Source organism: Littorina saxatilis, linkage group LG8 (genome assembly GCF_037325665.1).
Source record: "Littorina saxatilis isolate snail1 linkage group LG8, US_GU_Lsax_2.0, whole genome shotgun sequence".
Lineage (NCBI taxonomy): Eukaryota > Metazoa > Mollusca > Gastropoda > Littorinimorpha > Littorinidae > Littorina > Littorina saxatilis.
In genome coordinates this window covers 32,966,532-32,990,768 of record NC_090252.1, presented here as the reverse complement: position 1 = coordinate 32,990,768, position 24,237 = coordinate 32,966,532, and the positions used below count along the sequence as shown (strand labels likewise).

The window sequence follows — 24,237 nt, the reverse complement described above, 5'->3', positions numbered from 1 at the left end:
TCTTGTGTCACACTCTGTACGTGTCTTGTGCCATTTTGACAACATTGTGTGTGTGTGTTTGATTGATCTGCACCTTGCATCGATCTGCGTATGGCATTGCTGACAGAGAGGGAGGGGTATTTTGCGACCGTATTTTTTTTTTTTTGGGGGGGGGGGGTGTTGTCAGGTCAAAGTTGTTAAATTTATTTCGCGTACTTGTCATGCAATTGTGACGTAAATGAAAATGTATTTCATTCAGACATCACAGACTGGGTGTCAACATATGTGTGGGTGTTTTAGTTTTTACTTAGATCCATATGAATTATTTTCTGTATGAAGACATTGACTCTGCAATAATCAGTCGTGATAGGTCATACTGAAGAGAGAGAGAGAGAGAGAGAGAGAGAGAGAGAGAGAGAGAGAGAGAGAGAGAGAGAGAGAGAGAGAGAGAGAGAGCATTGGTCAGCATATCCTACGGATGGTCATTTCAGTAAGAAAGCATTATTTGCGTTATATTTATATCTTGACACAGACACACAAGCACACACACAGACTTTTATCTCCAAGCAGTTATTAAATGCCAACAACAAGCATGGAACCACTTACCCTCAATAAGTCCGCCAACTGCTAGTGCTAAGTGTTATTTATGAAACTCCGGTAAGTCCTTACCGGGTTGTCTCCGAGCTGTAAAGTTAGAGGACCCATCCCCCTCCTGTAAAGTCGCTACCTGTCAGTAACTTCACCCACACTGTCCATGTCACCTATCTCATACGTTATTAAAACCGTCAATACTACTCGACTGTGGAGTGAGAGGTACAACGCTAAACTGGATCTCATCTTTCCTGGTAGGCCGCTCACAGCAAGTATAGGACTTGAAGGAGTTTTTTCTCCAATTGCCCCCGTGACATCAGGAGTACCACAAGGCACCGTATTAGGCCCGTTACTCTTTCTTATCTACATCAACGACCGCCCCCACTCAGTGAAGCATGCTAAAGTGAGATTATTTGCAGATGACAGCCCTCCTTCACAGAAACGTCAAGACGAAAAGAGATCAAGTTCTGCTCCAACAAGACCTGGATGCCCTGGCTGAATGGGAGAACACATGGCAAATGAGCTCTTAACCCCAGCAAATGCAACACCATCCACATCAACCATGGAAGAGGCAAAATCGCACACCCGTTTGACTACGTTCTTCACGGTCAAAAGCTAGAAACCGTCGCAAGCTGCAAGTACCTTGGGGTAACCAACTCCAACAATTCTTCATGGACCCACCATATCAACAACGAGGCTGCTAAAGGGAACTGGGCTGTTGGTTTTCTGCGACGCAACTTCAGGGAGTGTACCCAAAAGGCGAAGACGGCAACCTACACCACAATGGTCAGGCCCACCCTGGAGTATGCTGCAACTGTATGGGACCCCCACCGTGAACAGGAAAAGGCTCCACTTGAAAAGGTCCAGCGACGAGCAGCTATAGGTATGTGTTCAACAACTACACAGACATGTACCCTGGCTCCGTTACCACTATGCTCAACAAACTCAACTGGGACAGCCTGGAGACCCGCCGCCAAAACATGCGACTATAGTTGTACAAAATCAAAAACTCACCAGTAGCCATCGCCGCAGCGGCGTACATCTCTCCCTTTGACCCTCGAACACGGGGAGCTGGCCGGCTGCACCAGGAGTACGCCCTCCACCCAGCCCTTTCAAACTCATTTTTCCCCCGCACAATCTCCGAATGGAATAAGTTGCCAACACTGGTATCGTCGGTCCCCTCCCTAGAGTCGTTTCGCTCCCGTCTCGGCGGCAGTCTCCTGCAGTCGGGCATGAGAGCCCCTTGAACGTACTGTCCCCTGTGCATAGTTTTAACCTCCCCACCTGTTTAATCTCCCTGTTTGCCGGAGCTAGCCACTCTCGGTAACAGTGACTCAACCGCAGGACTCTGAGACGTTCGCAAGAACCCAGTCCTCTACGGAAGAAGAAGAAGAAGAAGAAGAAGAAGAAGAAGAAGAAGAAGAAGAAGAAGAAGAAGAAGAAGAAGAAGAAGAAGAAGAAGAAGAAGAAGAAGAAGAAGATCTGTGGGCTGCCTACTGCATTTGCCGGGTTTGGCAGACCCTTGATTTTTTACCCCCAATAAGTAAGGAGCCCTAGGTGGTAATTACTGAGTTGGGTAGCTAACGCTAGGTAAGGTTTAGGATTGTTTGTTGCTGAGTTTGATTGGTTTTTGAATTGCTTGTCATGTATCATAGTGTAAATGCAACCTTGTAAATGTTTCCTTTGAGTTATGGTGAATACCAGGGGTCCGGCTACACAAGTATAATCTGCAGATAAATAAACAAACAGACCAAAACCTATACACACCCGTATATACGGCTGTGTAAACATGCGATTCGTCTTCAAAGGTGTCTGGAGAAAACGGCAGCAGTAAATCGATCGCTTATTTATACCCAACTCGTTTACTCCGAGACCGAGAGGAAATCTGAAAAAAGTGTCTGAACGTTTAATAGTGACCAGATGTACCCGTTTTTTTATGTCCGTACGCGACTTATATGCCCGCACCTATATACAGATATACATTTACAGATTTAAATGAGAGAGAGAGAGAGAGAGAGAGAGAGAGAGAGAGAGAGAGAGAGAGAGAGAGAGAGAGAGAGGGAGAGACCGAATGAGAGATAGATAGAGAGAGACGGAGAGATATATATAAAGAGAGAGAGAAGGAGAGAGACAGAGAGAGATAGAGAGAGAGAGACGGAGAGATAGAGAGAGAGAGAGAGAGAGACAGAGGGAGAGAGAGAGAGAGAGAGAGAGAGAGCAAGAGAGAGAGAGAGAGTGAGAGAGCGAGAGCGAGAGCGAGTGAGTGAGTGAAACACAGAGAGAGAGAGAGAGAGAGAGAGAGAGAGAGAGGGGACGTACGCACGGACACACACACATACACACACTTATGGATGTTCACGCGCGCTACGCAAGTTCGGATTACACGACTTATTAGCCCGCACAGAGAGAGAGAGAGAGAGAGAGAGAGAGAGAGAGAGAGAGAGAGAGAGAGAGAGAGAGAGAGAGAGAGAGAGAGGGAGAGAGAGAGAAAGCGATAGAGAGAGAGAGAGGGAGTGAGAGAGAGAAAGAAAGAGAGGGGAGAGAGAAAGAAAGAGAGAGAGAGAGTGAGAGAGAGAGAGAGAGAGAGAGAGAGAGAGAGAGAGAGAGAGCTTACACACACACACACACACACACACACACACACATACACACACACAAACACGCAAACAAAACGCGCGCACATACACACACACACACACACACACACACACACAGACACACGCACGCACAGACACACACACACACACACACACGTGCAAACAAAACAAACAAATCGGAAATAATATTTAACTGGCTGTAGGATTTATGCCTACTTTTTAAACTTGATCGTATTGTTTTACCGTTTCATAAACTGTGTAAAACGGGGTAGGGGTGAAGCAAGTTGTGATTGCAGGTAAACGTGTCAATTTGACACGCTACAAAAAACGTAAAAAGGCATACAGGTAAAGACATTCGTGTAGGAAATGCATCTCTCTTCATGATAATTTAATTAGATTTATCTGCCAGGACTAACTTTTATGGCATTCTGGTGGTCCATCCATGTCAGACTTGCAGCCATTGGTGCAATCTCCTGACAGCCGATCACAAACGTCATCGACACAGGCGGTGCTGCAGTTTTTGGCACAGTCATCGCTGTACGTTCCAGATGGACACACTGCAAAAAGTAAGAAGAACGCAAACGCGTGATTAACCATTGAGTCAAGCGATTGCACTGAAATACGCCCGGTTCTCTGTAACTTTCTTTGACAAACAGAGAGAGAGAGAGAGAGAGAGAGAGAGAGAGAGAGAGAGAGAGAGAGAGAGAGAGAGAGAGAGAGAGAGAGAGAGAGAGAGAGAGAGAGAGAGAGAGAGAGAGAGAGAGAGAGAGAGAGAGAGAAAGATGATGATAACCCAGCAAACAATTTTATGTTGTATGTATAGATTACAACACGAGTGGTTTTTTATATGGCTTGTATTTCAGTCAAGACCCAGCGGATGAATATCATCGGGAGACACGAGCCTCTGGCGAGTGGCTCTCAATTGATATTCCCGCTGGGTCTTGACTGAAATACAAGCCATATAAAAAAACCACGAGTGTTGTAATCTGTATATCCCATTCTACCATCAAACACAAAGTGTAGACTACTAGCGGCACTGTTGCGATCTGTGCAGGGTAAAACTGTTGCCAGCGAGACTTAGCCCTTTTGCAACCTTAAACTAAGTGGCCGTCGCTGAAACAATAAAACGAATGAGTGCATCGATAAGTACGCGGTAACACTACTTTCAGACCATTTAAAAGCTTTAAGTAAAGGTTCATAAGTTGCAAGAAAGTAATGAAGTCGAATAGAAATTAATTTAGTTGAAGCGCACAATTCTTTTGTTTTGCGTTTCAGGTCGGCAGAACGGGCGAAACGGGTTTGGGACCCATTTGGCTTACTCGATTCAGAATCGATTCCACGTTGTTTTTCTCGAACGTGTGTAATTAGGCTTATTGACAGAGAAGCAAATTTTAGGGAACAAATATGTAGGTTTAGATTTAACCATTTGCTCCCTATTTGAAATGTATCTACGTGATAAACTGTTTTGCGAGTGTGTTTGCATGGATGAACTTAAACTGGTATGGGTGTGAGGAAAACGCGACCGACACGTCTGTCACCGCCGATTGATTGCATTTTGAAGGAATATGACTGGATTACGGAAAAATATGTGGACTTACTGCAGAGCCAGGCAAAAGAGTAGACTTACTCGCAAAACACGTGAAACAGCCGATGTTTGATAGCTGAAGGCGCACACCAAAACACACTACCGACAGATTTTCAAAAGTCGTCTGCTAACGATGCAAGGGGAGGGTACTCGTGTTTTTGTTTTGGTTCGCTAGCATCTGGTTATCTTGTAAGTTGAATGTTCGTTTTTTTCGACCTGCATTGCTTTCATAATGAAAGAAACTTTTGCTTATTGCATCTCATACATCAGATCAGTTCTGAGATTCATTTTTGCGTGCAACTGATATGGTTTTCTGAGCCGTGCAATACGATTTTAGAACTTCATACAAATGTGTCACATTGTTCGGCGCGAGGTCAAAGGTCGGGAGGAAAGTAGTCTTTTACCCAAATCGGAATCTGCACTATCATATATTTTTTGGAGTCCATGATGTATTTATTGAGCTATAAAAATACAACATATATACCCATACTGAAGTAACAGAGACAAAGAAGGGAGGTCATGGGATATTCACGTTATATTCACGTTGGGATACGTTGGGTTTACGTTGCGTTTTAACGTTCTTTCTTTCTTTCTTTCTTTATTTGGTGTTTAACGTCGCGTTTTAACGTTGTTTTACGTAGATTTGTATGGACGAAATCACGCGGGAATAACGTTGGAAAACAACGTTGCATTTTACGTGACACCAACGTGAATGCAACGTGAATTATTGGTGGAGGTGGATTGTTCGTAAAAACATTACGTGAATTCTACGTTGTCACAACGTGAATTTTTGGTTGTGGTTGTGGTTTGGTTGAAATTGCGTTGTATTTTTACGTAATGTCCACGTGAATGGAACGTAAATTTTAGGCCAAATTGTAGGTCAGGAATTACGTGAATTCTACGTTGACACAACGTGAAAGTTGAGTTTTGGTGCATTTTTCGTGATAAAATTGACGTGAATTACACGTCGACACAACGTGAATTTTTGGTTGTGGTTGTGGTTTGGTTTGATTTAGACGTGAATGCAACGTTGAGAGTGAATTTATTCACACACACACACAAGCACACACACACACACACACACACACAGCTAGGACACGTCCCTGGTGATTTACATGATGGTTTACATCACACACAGCCCGGACACGTCCCTGGTGATTTACATGATGGTTTACATTGTTTCACACACACACACACACACACACACACACACACACACACACACACACACACACACACACACACACACACACACACACACACATAGACAATCACAGAGATTAGCTTCATGTATTCTGCCCCCCCCCCCCCCCCCTCTCGCCAATTTACAAAATACAACAAGAGGTTTGATGAGCACAGTAGATCAACGTTAAACGTACACAATTATGTTTTTAGCATTCTTACCTTTCAATTCTCGTTGATGCATTAATGATGCCAGAAAACGTAACCGGACGCATTTGTAACGCCAAAACAATCAAATACATTGCGCGGTACATCGGCGCTTAATTTCATAACGAGCCGTATGACTGAGTCATTTGTTATTCGGTGATAGTTTTGCACATATCTATCTCCTGTATTTGAAAATCTGTTCACCTTACGTAATTTTTAAAGGCTTTATATATATATACATTTCTTTGATAAACGATACGAAACCGTGCAGGTGAACATACTGACGTAGGATTTACGTTGAGGGCACGTTGGCGATCAATCAAACCTCAACGTTGTGTGTTTACGTTGAAACTACGTTGTAGAAACGTTTGTTGTATCAAACTAACTTTTGTTTTTAAATCACGTGAAATTCACGTGAAAGTCACGTGAGTATACCAACGTTGTTCGAACACCAGAAAATCACAATAATACAACGTCGATTTTACGTTGCTTTTTAAGGTGGAATCCACGTGAAATTTACGTTATGTACCAACGTGTAAAAAAAACCAAAAAACACTACTGTAACGCAACGTTGCTTTCACGTTGTGTTTTGTGGTTGGATCCACGTACATTTTACGTAATCTTCGCAACATTTGTAAGACACCAAAATGCAACGTGAAATTCACGTAAAATTTACGTTGTATGGCAACGTCGAAAAAACACCAAAATCTCACAATGACACAACGTTGGTTTTACGTTGCGTTTTTTGGTTGGCTCAACGTAAATTTCACGTAAAGTTCGCAACGTTGCTAATGACACGAAAAATTCACATTTTCGCAACGTCGTATTTACGTTGTGTGTTTGCTGGGTAGGATCCATGAAGAACAGTCTTGAGCAATACTGCAATATAAGATGGAAAAAAACAGTTAAAAATGTGGGTATAATATTTAGAAACGATATCGGTGCTTCTGACATTGAAGAGAATTGGTCAGTACGGTTTAATAGAATTGAAAGAATTGTTGGAATGTGGTCAAAACAGAATTTAAGCATTGGTGGTAAATTGTGTAAAATTAAAACTTTTTTGATATCCCAGTTTGTGTTTTACAGGCACTCTATGCACCGACAAAAGTGCTTGATAGATTAAATACTATCCTTTTTAAATTTTTGTGGAAACAGAAGTACTCAAATAGTAAAGCTTTTGAAAAGGTGAAACGAACAGTTGTATGTAATAAAATAAAAATGGGCGGTATTAATGTGAACAGGCAAAGTTGAACTTGGTTATTGTTCACAACTTGCTATTGCGTCGTCTGCTACCTTCCTTTGTTTACCGTTTCGGCTAGTAGGTTAGCTCCCCTGATTCACCAAGACTGACCTCTTTAGAGGCTGACTTAATTACCCAGTCTCATTGGTCCAGCGAGCAATGCATAGCTGACTTTTGAATCGGTGTAGGGATTTTAAGATGACCATTTGCAACATAATCTTGTAGACTCTTTGTGTAGGCAAATTGCATTTTGAATTAGGGAATTGTTTAAAAGGTATACTGTAGGCAAGTTTTTCTAAGCTACTTATTGTGTAAGTTGAGTTTTCAGCGTGTCGTGAGCGCACTACTTTTATCGCTCTATCATCTTAGCTGCAGTCTGGTACCTGCTCAGTCTCTGCACGGTGCCATCTTGAACCAGTGACCACAGTCCTTGGTTTGATCTGATTCCCGGACCGGTATGTCTCTATTGTATCTTTATTGTTGTGGAAAGTTGCTTTGTGTATGCGATGATTTTTATGTTCCTTATTTTGGTTTAGGATACTTATTTTGAAGAATTAAGATTTCTTCACCAACACTTGTTTGATTTAGTCGTGTGATCAGTGCGCGGGTCTGATCAGTGCCAGAATCTTTTATTTCTCTTTCGAGTCTAACTCATTTTGTTAAAATCAACTCTAACTGCTGATGTTGATCATGGGGTATTTTCCTGTAACTTTTGGAAGGGACGTTGTTGTTATCAGTCTTTGTAGAACTTTGATTGTTTCTAGAATTGGTCCGATTCAAAGTGGTCGCTCTCAAAGCCTCAAAGCGTGGGTTTCCAAACTAGGTCAAACCCGTCAGTCAGTCGCTGAAGCTCACACTGGAGATCTATTTTTAGCTAGAGATATGGAGTCTCTTCCCATATAAGGAAGTTTTACATCACTTCCGGTATTCAAGGGTACACAAGGGAACCCCTTCTTCTCTGACTTGGCCCGTTTGTTTTGAAACTTCAGTTTTGGGTTTTCTTTTGTGATTATAATTGTTTTTATCCGCTTTCTGTTTAGTTTTACATCTGATTTGTGTAGGTTACTTTAGGGAATTTCCGGCACTGATTTAGATGGAAGTTTACTTAGATTTGTGTGGACTGTTTTGACTTAATTTATTGATGCATTGTTTTTGCAAACAAATTATACTATGTTGTATATCATGTATATAATTGTGTAACTATTTTTGATGCTTTTTGATAAAACTATGTTTATTGATTATATATTTCTGTCAGGTTAGATTCTTTTTCTAAATTCGTTTACTTAGTTTCTTTTTATGTGGATTAGTGACCTCATGTCTTTGGATTTTCAGTATGTAAGCTGATGCCTACCGGTACCAGCTGATGATGTGAGGCGACCCATGACCGCCTGTTTATTGGTTTATTTTCTGCTCTGAGGTTTGTTTACCTGCAAATTCGCAACATTACGGTTACTTTGTCTTGTTAATCTGTCAGCTTAGTTTTGTTGATTGTGGAAGGACAGTTGTGCCTGTGTTATTATAATATGTCTGTAAATACTTAATTGTGTGGTGTGTGATTACAAACTTAAATCACATACGAGTTCAGATGGATGTCTGATTGAAAGTGATGATTTCATAAGAGAATTTACGCACCAGATTGGGCGTGTCTAATGGGATTGTTTGTCGAGGTTAACAATATTAGACGGATGTTCATGAGGTGTTTTCTTTCTTTGTGATCTCTCTGTATATAAGTTATGACTATTTCTTGTTGGATGATTGTGATTCATCATATGTTGATGTTTCTGCAACTATTTGTGTGTTCCCTGTCTTTATGACAGTCATAACAAATACTTTTCTATTGATTTTTATACTGTGATCTTGTACATTTTCTCATGTTGTTTTATACTGGCATGTTCCAGGTGTGAGGTGTGAGGTGATGAATAAACCCATGCACACTCTATACAAGATGTTCGATTTTTCCTTCCCCTTGTTACATTAACATGATAAATATGCATGATATGCAGACATCCTTTTTGTTATGTTGGGCAGCCAGGTTAGGCAAAAAAAAAAATTAGGTGTGGTTACGGTAACATAGCCAAAAAAAAATAGGGTAGGTAGGTAGGCAATCACTTTTTTTTTCTAACTTTTTTTTCTAATGTGTACAAATTAAACCTACTTGACAGGGAAATAAGTGTGCGACTCGGGCGCTTTCGCTTTCATTGCGTTTTTTGCACTCGTTTTTTTTGTTGTTTTTTTTGTTTTTTTGTTGACAAATGTAATAAAAAGTTATAGGATCGGGCCCTAAAACTAGGGTAGGTCGGGTTACCGTAACCACACCTATTTTTTTTTTAGGCCTTACAACAAACAGATTTTGCAAATTGGCAATCGATTCCAAGACATTATTATGAGGTTCTTGGAAGCCAGCTGTGTTGCTTTAAATCAACTCCCAAACCGAAACATTGGTCTTGTGAAGGAAATCACGAATAACACTAACAGGCAAAGTTTGACAGTGATATCCTCCACGCTTTTAGAGCGCAAACCAGGGATAACAGTGACGTAGCGAAGTTTGTAGCACGTACTGTGAATTCAGCTCACTGACATAGAGAGTTGATGTTGTAAATCGCAACGAAGATATCGTTACACTTAACCACTGTCCAGGGACAGGGAGGGGTTGTCACAGGAATTGACCGGGAGAAAGGAAGCCCGAGTGCGCCGTATAACCGGTCGGAAAGGAAGATAGTGGCCAGATGACAGTATGTAGGATCTGAGAAGCCGCCGGAATATCACGCCTATAGACCCGCATAGATTTAGAGAAGCTAGTGCAAGGTTATGGTTGTCCGTAGAGTTGGACACAGGGCGATAGAAACTGAGTAGACCGAGGTGACCAGCAGAAGGAATTAGTAGTAAATACATTTCCTAGTGAACGGTGATAGAAGCTGTGTAATTCTGTGTATGAACAGAGTTAAAATAAGTCTACAAGATCTTGATTACTTAAGAGATAAGGAATGTTTAGTAGACAGAGCAGACGGTGATTTAAGTCTGCCGGATTAGGAACTATAACTGTTTGTTTTGACTACACACGAGCCGTGAGTAGATACCCGTAAAATAGATATCGTGTGCCTATGAGTTCACGGACTGTTACACTTAACCACTGTCCAGGGATATGGAGAGGTTGTCACAGGAATCGACCGGGAGAAAGGAAGCCCGAGTAAAGCACTTAACAGTGCGTCGTATAACCGGTCGGAAAGGAAGATAGCGGCCGACAGTATGAAGGATCTGAGAAGCCGCCAGAATATCACGCATATAGACCCGCATAGCTGAGATTCGACGGGATTTAGAGAAGCTAGTGCAAGGTTATGTTTGTCCGTAGAGTTGGACCATAGAGGTCACAGGGCGATATAAACATGAGTAGACTGAGGTCGCCAGTAGAAGGATTTAGTAGTAAATACATTTCCTAGTGAACGGCCATAGACGCTGTGTAATTCTGTGTATGAACAGAATTGAAATATGTCTACAAGAGCTTGATTACTTAAGAGATAAGGAATATTTGGAATATTTAGTAGACAGAGCAGACGGTGATTTAAGTCTGTCGGATTAGGAACTATTACTGTTTTTTTGACTACACACGAGCCGTGAGTCGATACATGTAAAATAGATATCGTGTGCCTATGAGTTCACGGACTGTTTGTATAGTTCTTTACCTAAGTGAAGGGTAGAGAGTTTTGATAGTGCAATTGTACGAGATTGTAATCTCTAGTTGTTTTTTGCCTACAAAACTGTGAGTACCGGATTTTTGAGTACCTAACATTTATGTTCATGATTGTGTGTATGATGTCATAGCCGTATAATACAGTGGAGGGAACCGACATTTGGAGTTGTTTTTGATTCCTGTATGACAGCATATTAACTCATTTGCATTCATTCACAATGGTGACTCCAAGTTTGTGCCTTTTATAAGGCCGTACACGCTAACCTTCTTTTGAAGGAGTCATTGATGAGTTCCTAACTCAAATTGAGTTAAACTTAAAATAATAACAACCAATTTTGCCTTTTGTCCATCGTCATATACGTATGTATTGTGTAAGTTAAGTTTAGATCAGAAGTAGATAGAAAATGTTTTCTACCTCTCCTGTGTTTCATATTGGGACGGGTTGAAATTTTGCTGTTGTTGTTTTGATTTACCTATTGTTCTAGTTACATTTCATAGTGTTTTTTGAAGAAACTAATTGTTGATAAATGTAAAGTTTTTGTGTTTTTTAAAATTTGTTTTGACAAGAAAATAGGTGTAACTAAGTACAGGGACAGTCATTTATTTTGAAAGATCTAGATAACTTGTGAATGTACTGTAATCGTCTTGAGTGTACCCTTCTCCAGCGTTAAGGGGTGCGTCTATAACTTGTACGTGTATTTCGTGACGCACACGGGCTTAGTGATCTTTTTCTTTCTGGGAATCCAAAGCGAGTACATGAGTGCGGTTTGAATGTCATAGCAAAGTGCGACTAAGTAGAAAAACATGTAAGGAAGAACTTATCTGAGTGTGAATAAGCTTCTTTATCTTTAACATCTTTGCTACCGTTCCTCCTTGCACGGGCACTAAGCCATCTTTAGAACCTTTCTGTTCCCGACACTGTTGTAAATAAGATATTATAAGAATTTTGGGGCAGATAGTTGTTGTGTTTATATGTAACCTTGTTCAAACTTGATTGTTTATAAATTGTTTGACTAAGTTTGCGTTTTGCTTTTGTCGTAGCTTGGGCTAAAACCTGAGTCACACAGACTAGTATTTCCGGTGTGTGTGGAGGTTTATACATTTAATTATTATTATAATCTAGCATACCTACTACCTCCGTTTGAGTGGAAATTTTATATTGTATTTATATTATGTGATGGAACAATTTTCCTGCTGAATTGTTCCTCAACTGTGTAAATCTTGAATAGTTTTTTTGGGATTACAGAAAAAAATGTTGGCTTAAAATTTAAATTGTTTTAATTTAGTTTGATCATCAAATAAAAAATAAAAAATTGGGTTCATAATTGTTTTTCTCAATTTGTCTATCAGCTTAAGGAAACGTTTTTGCGTTCCCGGATACATCCGTTGTCAGTAACACTTCGCCCGTATTATCACCTGACAGTAAATTACAACTTTACTGTTATTGAAGAACTTTGAATTCGTTCCTTCATGTTTTCCTTTTCCCCAACTTTATTGCCTTAGTATTAAGATGTAAAGCTCTTCCCTATTGCTCGTTAGATCATTGTTTGATCCTTGCTACCATCGTACCACTCTATTGGAATTAAAATGTAATTTGGAAATTTTACTTGGTTGGATAAACTGGATGTTTGACTTAGTTAGTGTGCCTTGATTTAGTCTACACTGTCTGGTCAAATGTTTTAATTAAATGTAATCCCATCCCAATCAGTACCCCAGTGTCCAGTATAGATTGGGTTTAGAACATTTTTTGAAATTTAATTTTTCCAATTTTTTTCTTTTCTTATATTCTTATTTTTCAAATAGTCTTGTTTCAAGCTTTGTTTGTCAGTTTGTCAAATGTTTTGTGAATACTTGTAACCGATTATTACACTAAAATAACTTGATATATTGATTGAGTTGTTCAAGAAACAACAGTCGACATGATGTCACTGAGATACAGTGAGTTGATGTGATAGAATCACCAAGTGGAACAAATATATTTTGTGGAAAGTTTAACTGAAAGACCGCAGTTAAATAGCGGATAGTTATTGAAGGCGTGTTCAGATTACGTCGGTTGTGAGTTCAATCAATGAGTATTTGTACAATAGTTTTGAACATGGCGAGCGCCTAAAAGGATACCAACTTTGAGGAATAGTTGGCCCAGTCTAACAAACTAAGTATGACTGGAGAAGCGCAACAGAAATATATTCTGCAGTGCATGGAGAGAGATGAAAGGGTCGTGAGTAGGGAAATGGAAAGGATTAAAGCTGAAGCTGAAGCTAAAGCGAAGGCAGCTGAAGCTGAAGCTAAAGTTAAGGCAGCTGAAGCTGAAGCTAGAGTTAAGGCAGCTGAAGCTAAAGCTAAGGCAGATGAAGCTGAATTTAAAGCTAAGGCAGCTGAAGCTGAAGCTAAAGCTAAAGAAGTTGAAGCTGATAGAAGGGAAAGAGCTGAAAATGCTGAAGCTGAGAGGAGAGAGAGAGAAGACATTAGAAACTTTGAATTGAAGAAATTAGACATTGAAGCGAGGGCACGTACTGAAGCAAACGAGAATCGAGAGCGACCTGAACAGCGGGACAGAGAGCAAAAGACCCACCCGAGGAACTATCCTAGGTTACCCATGTTTAAGGAAGCTATAGATTCTATGGACTCGTTCCTTTGTAGATTTGAAGCACATGCAGAAGCGTTGAGCTGGCCAAAGAAAGATTGGGGAATCCTTCTTAGCGCAGTTCTAGACGGTCAAGCTTTGAATTCGTTTCATACTCTGAATGCAAAGGGAGGACTACAGTACGAGACCTTAAAGGAATGTTTATTGACAACGTTTCACTGTAACGCAGAAGGTTTTAGACAGAAGTTCAGGTCTGCAAAACCTGAAGTTGAAGAATCATTTTTGTCATTTGATACTCGACTGAGACACCTGTTTGATCGTTGGGTACAGCTGAACGCAACTGAAAACAACTTTGAGAGCCTAGCAGAACTAGTGATCCAGGAACAGATGCTGTCTAGTGTAGCAAAAGAGCTAGCCGTATTCCTACGCGAGAGGAACCCAAAGAAGCTGACGGCACTTATTGAGTTAGCAGAGAACTATCCGTCCAAGATACTAGCAGGCAAAGGTGACAACGTAGCTGCATTCAGCGCACCTCAGAACAGAGGAGGTCATACGAACATAGTCGGTCAGAGGGGTCAAGGTTTTTCACAACAAGCGGAGATAGACAAGTCCAAGAAAGACGCTCACATCACATGTTACAGGTGTGGAATAGTAGGCCACGTTGCAAGAGGATGTAGGTCAGGCTTACAGAGGGGCAAACCAACACTGCTTTGCGCCGGATGGAACAGGAGTACACCGGCAGCCAAAACCGTAGACTTCCAGGACGGTGACCTAGAATATTCCAAAGGAACGGTCAACGGCATCCCAGTCACGGTGGTGATCGATTCAGGTGCAGTGACAGCAGGAGTGAGAAGATCGCTGCTTCGCCCAGAGCAGTACACCAGACAGAGCAAGACGACAATCTCATTCGGAGGAAACAGGGAAACCTTCCCACTAGCAGTCGTCCCGGTGAAAACAAGTACATACACCGGAAACATCTGCTGTTGTGTGAATGACTCACCAGTGATAGACTTACTACTAGGAAACCTCGAGAGGATTCATCCTGCACCAGGATTATTCGGCAAAGTGGTGGCCGACGAACCAGAAACACCAACACTAGTGACACCAGGAGTAGAACAGCTTTCCACAGCTGCTGCAACTACTCGAGCGCAGTCGACACTGGACAAGAAAGAAACGAAACCACTCAGAGCTCCAGCATCAAAACTTTCAGTGGACGAAGATGAGTTGAAGAAACTTCAAGGGGCAGATCCAAAACTAGATGCCTACTTCAAGTTTGCTTCCAGCGGGGAATTAAAGAGACAAGGGAAAAATAGTTTCCACTTCGTGATAGAGAACGGCGTTCTATACACCCCGACCGAGACATATCACCAGATTGTAGTCCCGGAACCACTCGTCGAATCAGTGCTATTTTCCACCCAAGACACTTTAATCTCGGGACACTGTAGCAAGCACAAGACAACTGATAGAATCCGAGCGCGATTTTTCTGGCCAAGGATGTCTACAGCTGTCGCAGAGTAGTGTAGATCCTGTGATATTTGCCAGACAACTCAAGCAAAGGGAAAGACCAGAGATATTCCCTTGGATAACATGCCAAGGATAGAGACACCATTCAAGCGAGTAGCTATCGACCTCGTTGACCCCTTGTCTCCACCCACGGAGGAGAAGCACACGCACATCCTGACAGTCATCGATGTGGCGACTAGATTTCCAGAAGCAATACCACTGAAGAAGATAGACTGTTACAGTGGCCGAAGCACTGTCCCGATGAAATCCAGTCAGGCAATGGATTCCAGTTCACCTCCGACATGATGCGAGAGTTCCGGAAGTTACTCTCCATAAAAGGTGTATTTTCGTCGCCTTACCATGCGCAGTCCAATGGTATCGTGGAGCGTCTGCACGGCACCCTGAAGCCCATGCTGAAAAAGGTCATCTCGACTCAACCAAGGCTGTGGCACAGGTATCTGCCGGCACTACTCTTCGCCATCAGAGAACTGCCCAACGCGAGTACAGGATTTTCCCCACTCCAACTGCTCTTCGGAATGCAGCCGAAAGAACCCATCGACTTACTCGCCAACGCCTGGACTGGCAGAGAAAGTGCCCAGGAGGCCAAGACAACCTACCAATACGCCATTGACTTGAAGACCATGATCTACGACGCCTGTAAGGTGGCACACGACGCAGTGGACAATGCCAGAGCGATTCAGAAGCATCACCACGACAAGAGATCCACACGGAGGAAGTTCGCAGTCAGAGACCAAGTTCTGCTACTCCTACCGACTACAGCAAACAAGCTCCATATGCAGTGGAAAGGCCCTTACAGAGTTGTGGAAGTTTTTAACAATGACTACAGAATTGACATGTTCACCATGCAGAAGGTATACCATGCCAATATGCTCAAGCTCTACGTAGAGAGAGGCAACAGCACCGCAAGAATGACAACAGAGAAGAAGAAGAAGTGCCAGACAACGATGTCAGACCAGATGCCAGTACCGAGGACGATACCCTACGACCAGATCGTAGGAAACAACGTGTGTTCCCAGGGCACCAAGCCAACAGCAGTAGCAGTATTGCTAGAAGAGGACGGAACACCATTCAACCTTGAGACTGTGGAACTGCCACAGGATAAGGCAACTTCCAGCTGGAAGGAGGCCCACATCGATGAAGAGTTGGACCCTGATCAAGTCCAGGAGGTTGAAGCAGCGTTCCGTGAGTTCAAGCAATGTTTGAGAGCATCACCAGGAGCATCAAGAGGCACAGTAGTCCATTCCATCCGGGTGACGACAGACGTACCTACGCAGACGAAACAGTACCCACTGCCATTCGGAGCACGGGAAGACATCATCCAGGAGGTGAAGGAACTACGAGAGTTAGGGATCATCGAACCCTCCACATCCCCATACTGCTCCCCGATTGTTCTCGTTCCCATGAAGAATTCGACACGGAAACGTATGTGTTTGGACCTGAGGGCCCTTAACAAGATAACAGTTTTTGACGCAGAACCCATTCCTGATCCTGAAGAGGTGTTTGCATCATTGGCAGGTGCAGAGTATTATTTTCACCAAACTCGACTTGGGCAAAGGCTACTACCAGATCTTCATTGAGAAGAAAGACAGACCAAAGACGGCATTTCAGACACCACAAGGACTCATGCAGTTTTGTCGGGTACCTTTTGGACTAGTCTCAGCCCCATCGACATTTGCGAGAGCCATGAGAGAGTTGCTCGGCACGAGCACCATCAATTTCTTTGATGACATTCTCATCGCCAGCGTTACCTGGCGCCAACACGTGACAGCTATACGTGAGACTCTCCAGACCCTATGCGCATGCGGGTTTACAACCAAGCCGAGTAAAGTGTATGCTGGATTCAGGAAACTGGAGTTTTTGGGACACACGATCGGAAAGGGAGAACTGAGACCCATCAGAGAAAACGTCGAGTCAATCTTGAAGATCACGGCACCAGCGACAAAGAAACAAGCGAGATCGTTGCTGGGAATGATCGGATATTACAAGAAGTTCGTTCCATCCTACTCAACATTGACAGCACCGATGACCAACCTCTTGGCAGGCCGCCAGAAAGGGCCCGTCACATGGACAGACGAATGTGCACTGGCTTTCGAGCAGATCAGGAAATTTCTTTCCAGAGGACCTGTCCTGAAGCTGCCGGATCTCAGCAAACCGTTTGCAGTGAGGACAGATGCCAGTGGCACAGGCATCGGAGGAGTCTTGTTGCAGGTACATGACGGAATGCAGCATCCAACAGCGTTTGCCAGCAGGAAACTACTCCCACGAGAGACACGCTACAGTACAATCGAGAGAGTGCTTAGCCATCGTCTGGACACTGACGAAGTTCCAGATATACCTTTGGGGGCAGGAATTTCACCTGGAGACAGATCACAGACCACTTCAGTACATCACGTCGTCGTCGTACAAGAACGCGAGGATCATGCGCTGGTCACTGTCACTCCAGGAATTCCGCTTCACCATCAAAAGTCTGCCAGGGGACGACAACATCTTCGCTGACATTCTGTCACGATCAGGATCGGATCAACAGATTCCGTACGCACCTTAGCAGGTCGGAGGATGCCTGAGAAAAGAATGGAACATTCTTTTTTTTTCAGGGGGGGACGTGCGAAGGAAATCACGAATAACACTAACAGGCACAGTTTGACAGTGATATCCTCCACGCTTTTAGAAGCGCTAACCAGAGATATAGCGTGACATAGCGAAGTGTGGTGCACGCACTGTAAATTCAGCTCACTGACCGAGGATAGTTGGTGTTGTAAATCGCAACTAGAGTATTGTTACACTTAACCACTGTCCGGAGACAGAGTGGGGTTGTCACAGTAATCGACCGGGAGAAAGGAAGCCCGAGTAAAGCACTTAACAGGTAAATTGAATAAGCATTTGAATATCGCTAATGTTTATCGCATAAGTTGAATCGACTAACACTGTAAACTGTAAACATAGCAGACAGACATCTAAGACAAGATGTCCGCTATTTATGTTTGTGCAGTGCGTCGTATAACCTGTCTATAAGGAAGATAGCGCCCAGATGACAAGTATGAAGGATCTGAGAAGCCGCTGAAGTATCATGCCTATAGACCCGCATAGCTGAGATTCGACGGGATTTCGAGAAGCTAGTGCAAGGTTATGGTTGTCCGTATAGTTGGACCACAGAGGTCACAGGGCGATAGAAACTGGGTAGACCGAGGTCACCAGTAGAAGGAATTAGTAGTTAAATACATTTCCTAGTGAACGGCCTTAGACGCTGTGTAATTCTGTGTATGAACAGAGTTAAAATATGTCTACAAGATCTTAATTACTTAAGATATAAGGAATGTTTAGTTGGCAGAGCAGACGGTGATTTGAGTCTGCCGGAATAGGAACTATAACTGGGTTTTTTTACTAAACACGAGCTGTGAGTCGATACTTGTAAAATAGATATCGTGTACCTGTGAGTTCACGGACTGTTTGTGTATTTCTCTACATAAGTGAAGGGTAGAGAGTTTTGTTAGTGCAATTGTGTACGAGATTGTAATCTCGAGTTGTTTTTACATACAAAACTGTGAGTACCGGATTTTTGCATACCTAACATTTATGTTATGATTATGTGTATTTGTGTCGTATGTTGTCATAGCCGTATAATACAGTGGAGGGAACCTACATTTGATTTTGTGTTGGATTCCTGTATGACAGCATATTAGCTCATTTGCATTCATTCACAAACGTCATATTCGGCTTTAAAGGAAAGCTAAGACCGCATCGTGGTGACCTAGAGCTTAATTCCAATCAAGCTGATTAAACATTATGCCACATAATGTGTGTCTCACTCCGGACGTTTGGATTGCATTTCAGCTCAGAATCTTTAAACTTAATCGAAGGGTTTGCTCATTAACATTCTAATCAAAACATGATTGCATTGTCATTTCTCTAATTTCCGCAATATAAAGATAAATATAGATATTTCATGTTTACTTTAACATTTTTAAAAACCTCGGGCTACACAAATTTGGTCCTGTGTTCGCATGCTCCGAAGACACCTGCTCAATCCGTCTCAGACTTCGGGATTCGGCTTCCCAAGAATTACAGTAATATCGGAGATGACTGATTCTTCGTTTTGAAAAGGGTGTCTATCTCTTGTTTTTAGGCCGTCAGATTGACTAAATGTTTCAATTGATATCGCTTCTCGCGACTTCGTTCATTTTGTTTTTTTCTTCATTGTCTAAGAAGTGGCAGCAAGCACGTTTGAAACTCTGGAGAAAAGCATCCATTCATCCATCCCAATGTTCACATTTAGTTACCTGTATTTCCATTGCTTCCTATTGGCGGCTGGGTAGCCTGTGGGGTACCTTAGTTGACATAAAAACACAGGATGAGTATTCTGAAGCAACTCTTGCCATGTCTAATTTCAAACACAATCTTAAAATCTCTCTCCTGAGCTATCATTGAGCTAACACAAACATTTTCTTTTTAATATCTCATGTCATTATTATTTACTCTTTCTGGGGGCAAGACCAATAGCTTGTTTTTAGTCGAAATGGGTAGGGGTAGGCAGTAGTTTGAAGCATTACAGTCAACATTTAGTACGTAAGGAGGTATTCATATTTGTATCGTGATTACATTTTCGCATTTAGTTACCTGTATTTCCATTGCTTCCTATTGGCGGCTGGGTAGCCTGTGCGGTACCTTAGTTGACATAAAAACACAGGATCAGTATTCTGCAGCAACTCTTGCCATGTCTAATTTGAAACACAATCTTAAAATCTCTCTCCTGAGCTATCATTGAACTAACACAAACATTTTCTTTTAAATATCTAATGTCATTATTATTTACTCTTTCTGGGGGCAAGACCAATAGCTTGTTTTTAGTCGAAATGGGTAGGGGTAGGCAGTAGTTTAAAGCATTACAGTCACATTTAAGCACGTAAGGAGGTATTCATATTTGTATCGTGATTACATTTTCGCATATAGTTACCTGTATTTCCATTGCTTCCTATTGGCGGCTGGGTAGTCTGTGGGGTACCTTAGTTGACATAAAAACACAGGATCAGTATTCTGCAGCAACTCTTGCCATGTTTAATTTCAAACACAATCTTAAAATCTCTCTCCTGAGCTATCATTGAGCTAACACAAACATTTTCTTTTAAATATCTCATGCCATTATTATTTACTCTTTCTGGAGGGAAGACCAAAAGCTTGTTTTTAGTCGAAATGGGTGGGGGTAGGCAGTAGTTTGAAGCATTACAGTCACATTCAAGCTCGTAAGGAGGTATTCATATTTGTATCGTGATTACATTTTCGCATTTAGTTACCTGTATTTCCATTGCTTCCTATTGGCGGCTGGGTAGTCTGTGGGGTACCTTAGTTGACATAAAAACACAGGATCAGTATTCTGCAGCAACTCTTGCCATGTTTAATTTCAAACACAATCTTAAAATCTCTCTCCTATCATTGAGCTAACACAAACATTTTCTTTTAAATATCTCATGTCATTATTATTTACTCTTTCTGGAGGGAAGACCAAAAGCTTGGTTTTAGTCGAAACGGGTAGGGATAGGCAGTAGTTTGAAGCATTACAGTCACAATTTAGTACGTAAGGAGGTATTCATATTTGTATCGTGATTACATTTTCGCATTTAGTTACCTGTATTTCCATTGCTTCCTATTGGCGGCTGGGTAGCCTGTGCGGTACCTTAGTTGACATAAAAACACAGGATCAGTATTCTGCAGCAACTCTTGCCATGTCTAATTTGAAACACAATCTTAAAATCTCTCTCCTGAGCTATCATTGAGCTAACACAAACATTTTCTTTTAAATATCTCATGCCATTATTATTTACTCTTTCTGGAGGGAAGACCAAAAGCTTGGTTTTAGTCGAAATGGGTAGGGGTAGGCAGTAGTTTGAAGCATTACAGTCAACATTTAGCACGTAAGGAGGTATTCATATTTGTATCGTGATTACATTTTCGCATATAGTTACCTGTATTTCCATTGCTGCTTATTGGCGGCTGGGTTGCCTGTGGGGTTCCTTAGTTGACATAAAAACACAGGATCAGTATTCTGCAGCAACTCTTGCCATGTCTAATTTGAAACACAATCTTAAAATCTCTCTCCTGAGCTATCATTGAACTAACACAAACATTTTCTTTTAAATATCTAATGTCATTATTATTTACTCTTTCTGGGGGGGAAGACCAAAAGCTTGTTTTTAATCAAAATGGGTAGGGATAGGCAGTAGTTTGAAGCATTACAGTCAACATTTAGCACGTAAGGAGGTATTCATATTTGTATCGTGATTAAAGGGATACCTCACCTTGCATGAAAGACAGTTTTAGAAATATGCCAAGACATTTTACACAATTTTAATGTCATGTTTGTTCATGTTAGTGCCTGGAATTTAGTTTCAAACTGGGTTTAGGTTTTGTTTTACATTTGCTGGTAAAGTAACTGTTTTCGTCCTCTGCATAAATATCTTCACTTTTGTTGATTGGCATACCATGAACTCCTGTTTTCCTTCTCATTTTAATGGGTAATAATTCAATACCGAGTATGAAGGCCAAAGGAGAAAAACAGCATTTTCTAAATAGTACATTGTCAGCTTGTTACAAAAACATTCTTAAATCATAAAAAAAATCTTTTTTTCATCAAGACAAGACCAGTACAATTCGAAGTTTTGAAAGTTTGAAAAAAAGAAACGCCCGGAAGCAAGCAGGGTCACGCAAGGTCGTGGTTCTAGTAGCAGACGACGGTTTATGCCTATCGCCAGTTTCTCTAAACAGTCAAAAGCCATCGCTAGAGTTCTTGTGAACCACAGCCGTTTGTTTCGTGCATAGTCAGAGGTACTTAATAACGTGCTATTGCAGATAAGCTCACAGCGAGTCGCATTCAAATTACTAACTGACGACTACATTGTCAAAAAGGGAAACTTGATTCAACGGGTTCACGATGGCTCAGGGGTAAGATAAACCACGCAAAAATAAATTCTTTGAAAATTGCTTGCTCTTTATGGAGGGCACCTGGGATGTTCTCAAGCGGTGAGTGTTTAAATGAAAGGGTGTTTGTACTGTGTGTAAAACCCTGACAGTATCTGTGATGGTTTACGGGAGGCTTACTGTGCCTTTAAAGAACAAATATCCCTTTTGGAAATGTCTGATCACTTCGATTACTTAACTCCACTCTTAATTATAGGTCATTGGTTCTTACCGAAATCTAAAACGCAGCGCTTGCCCCCTTCCTCTGAGGGAATTGTGTCACAGATAAATGTTGCGTTCCTTGTTTTGGGCACGAGCATGACTGCTCTGTTTGTCACTGTTTCCAGTGCTTGGAAACCGTCTGCCACTTGACATTTTGGCTGTCCATTGAAAACATTACACGAGACTTCCGCCTCTGGGTAAAAGAATAAAATAAAAAACACAATTTACACACATACGTTTTCAACAAAGTGATCCTATTTAGAAATGTGCTTGAAAGTACTCTTGATATCGGAATATACACTAGAGTTTTTATCACAAGTCTCACTTCCATTTACACCGAGAATACATCTTCGACAAGGATGACAAAATGAGTACAAAAAACCCTGTATAGATCAACATGAGAGAACGCAAGACAATGAGTTGGTAGGCTGAAAGGCAGTTCTTGAAATGGGAAATGGAATCTTGTCTTGCAATTCCGGGGGGTTTGTTTGCTGAAAATATGGTCAATGTGTAAAAAGAAGAAAACAAGTCGCGTAAGGCGAAATTACTACATTTAGTCAAGCTGTGGAACGCACAGAATGACACTGAACGCACTGCATTTTTTTCACAATGACCGTAGTTCGCCGCTCGTGCAAAACGCAGTGAAACGGACGAGCTTGTATAGTGCGGTAGTGGTTTCGCTGTTCTGCATAACACGCTTTTCTGTACCTCTCTTCGTTTTAACTTTCTGAGCGTGTTTTTAATCCAAACATATCATATCTATTATGTTTTTGGAATCAGGAACCGACAAGGAATAAGATGAAATTGTTTTTAAATCGATTTCGGAAATTTAATTTTATTCATAATTTTTAATTTTTTAGTTTTCAGAGCTTGTTTTTAATCCGAATATAACATATTTATATGTTTTTTGAATCATACAATAATGAAGAATAAGATGAACGTAAATTTGGATAGTTGTATAAAAAAATTAATTACAATTTTCAGATTTTGAAGGACCAAAGTCATTAATTATTTGTTAAGCCACCAAGCTGAAATGCAATACCAAAGTCCGGCCTTCGTCAAAGATTGATTTACAAAAATGTCAATCAATTTTATTAAAAAATGAGGGTGTGACAGTGCCGCCTCAACTTTTACAAAAAGCCGGATATGACGTCATCAAAGACATTTATCGAAAAAAATGAAAAAAAATCTGGGGATATCATACCCAGGAACTCTCATGTAAAATTTCATAAAGATCGGTCCAGTAGTTTACTCTGAATCGCTCTACACACACACAGACATACACACACACACACACACACACACACACACACACACACACACACACACACACACACACACAAAGACACACACATACACCACGACCCTCGTCTCGATTCCCCCTCTATGTTAAAACATTTAGTTATAACTTGACTAAATGTAAAAAGAAGAGGAAGAAGGAGCAAAAGAAAGAGTACAATTTTGGCTTTTCTTGTATGAATGGTTGGCTTACCTCTTATAGTGTTTCCGAAATCCTGGTACAAAGCAAAACTTGTCTTAAGCTTGCCCACATTCACCGCAAAAATGCAAGTGACATTTTCATATTCAGAATCATCCGACGGCGTAATCTGACAGCTGTTCACTGTTCCTGTATTGGAAAATGTGTCAAGACTAGAGTCACAGTAACAATGGATATAACATAACATAGCATAACATTACGTAGCATAACATACCATACCATACCATACCATACCATACCATACCATACCATACCATACCATACCATAACATAACATAACATAGCATAGCATAACATAACAATATAAAATAGCATAGCGCAGCATAACATAACATTACATTACATTACATTACATTACATAACATAAGGCCACAAAAAAAGTTGTATGTGTC

The 24,237-nt window shown here is 41.4% G+C and overlaps 1 long non-coding RNA gene across 1 annotated transcript; it reads right to left on the bottom strand.

Moving 5' to 3' along the window:
• Positions 1-20,462: 20,462 nt before the first annotated feature.
• On the bottom strand, positions 20,463-23,979 carry LOC138973347 (uncharacterized). The gene is made up of 3 exons (XR_011457974.1): positions 23,840-23,979; positions 22,358-22,540; positions 20,463-20,513 (listed from the first exon to the last, which is right to left on the bottom strand). It is a non-coding gene; the product is annotated as an uncharacterized lncRNA (long non-coding RNA).
• Between the last annotated feature and the right edge of the window lie 258 nt (positions 23,980-24,237).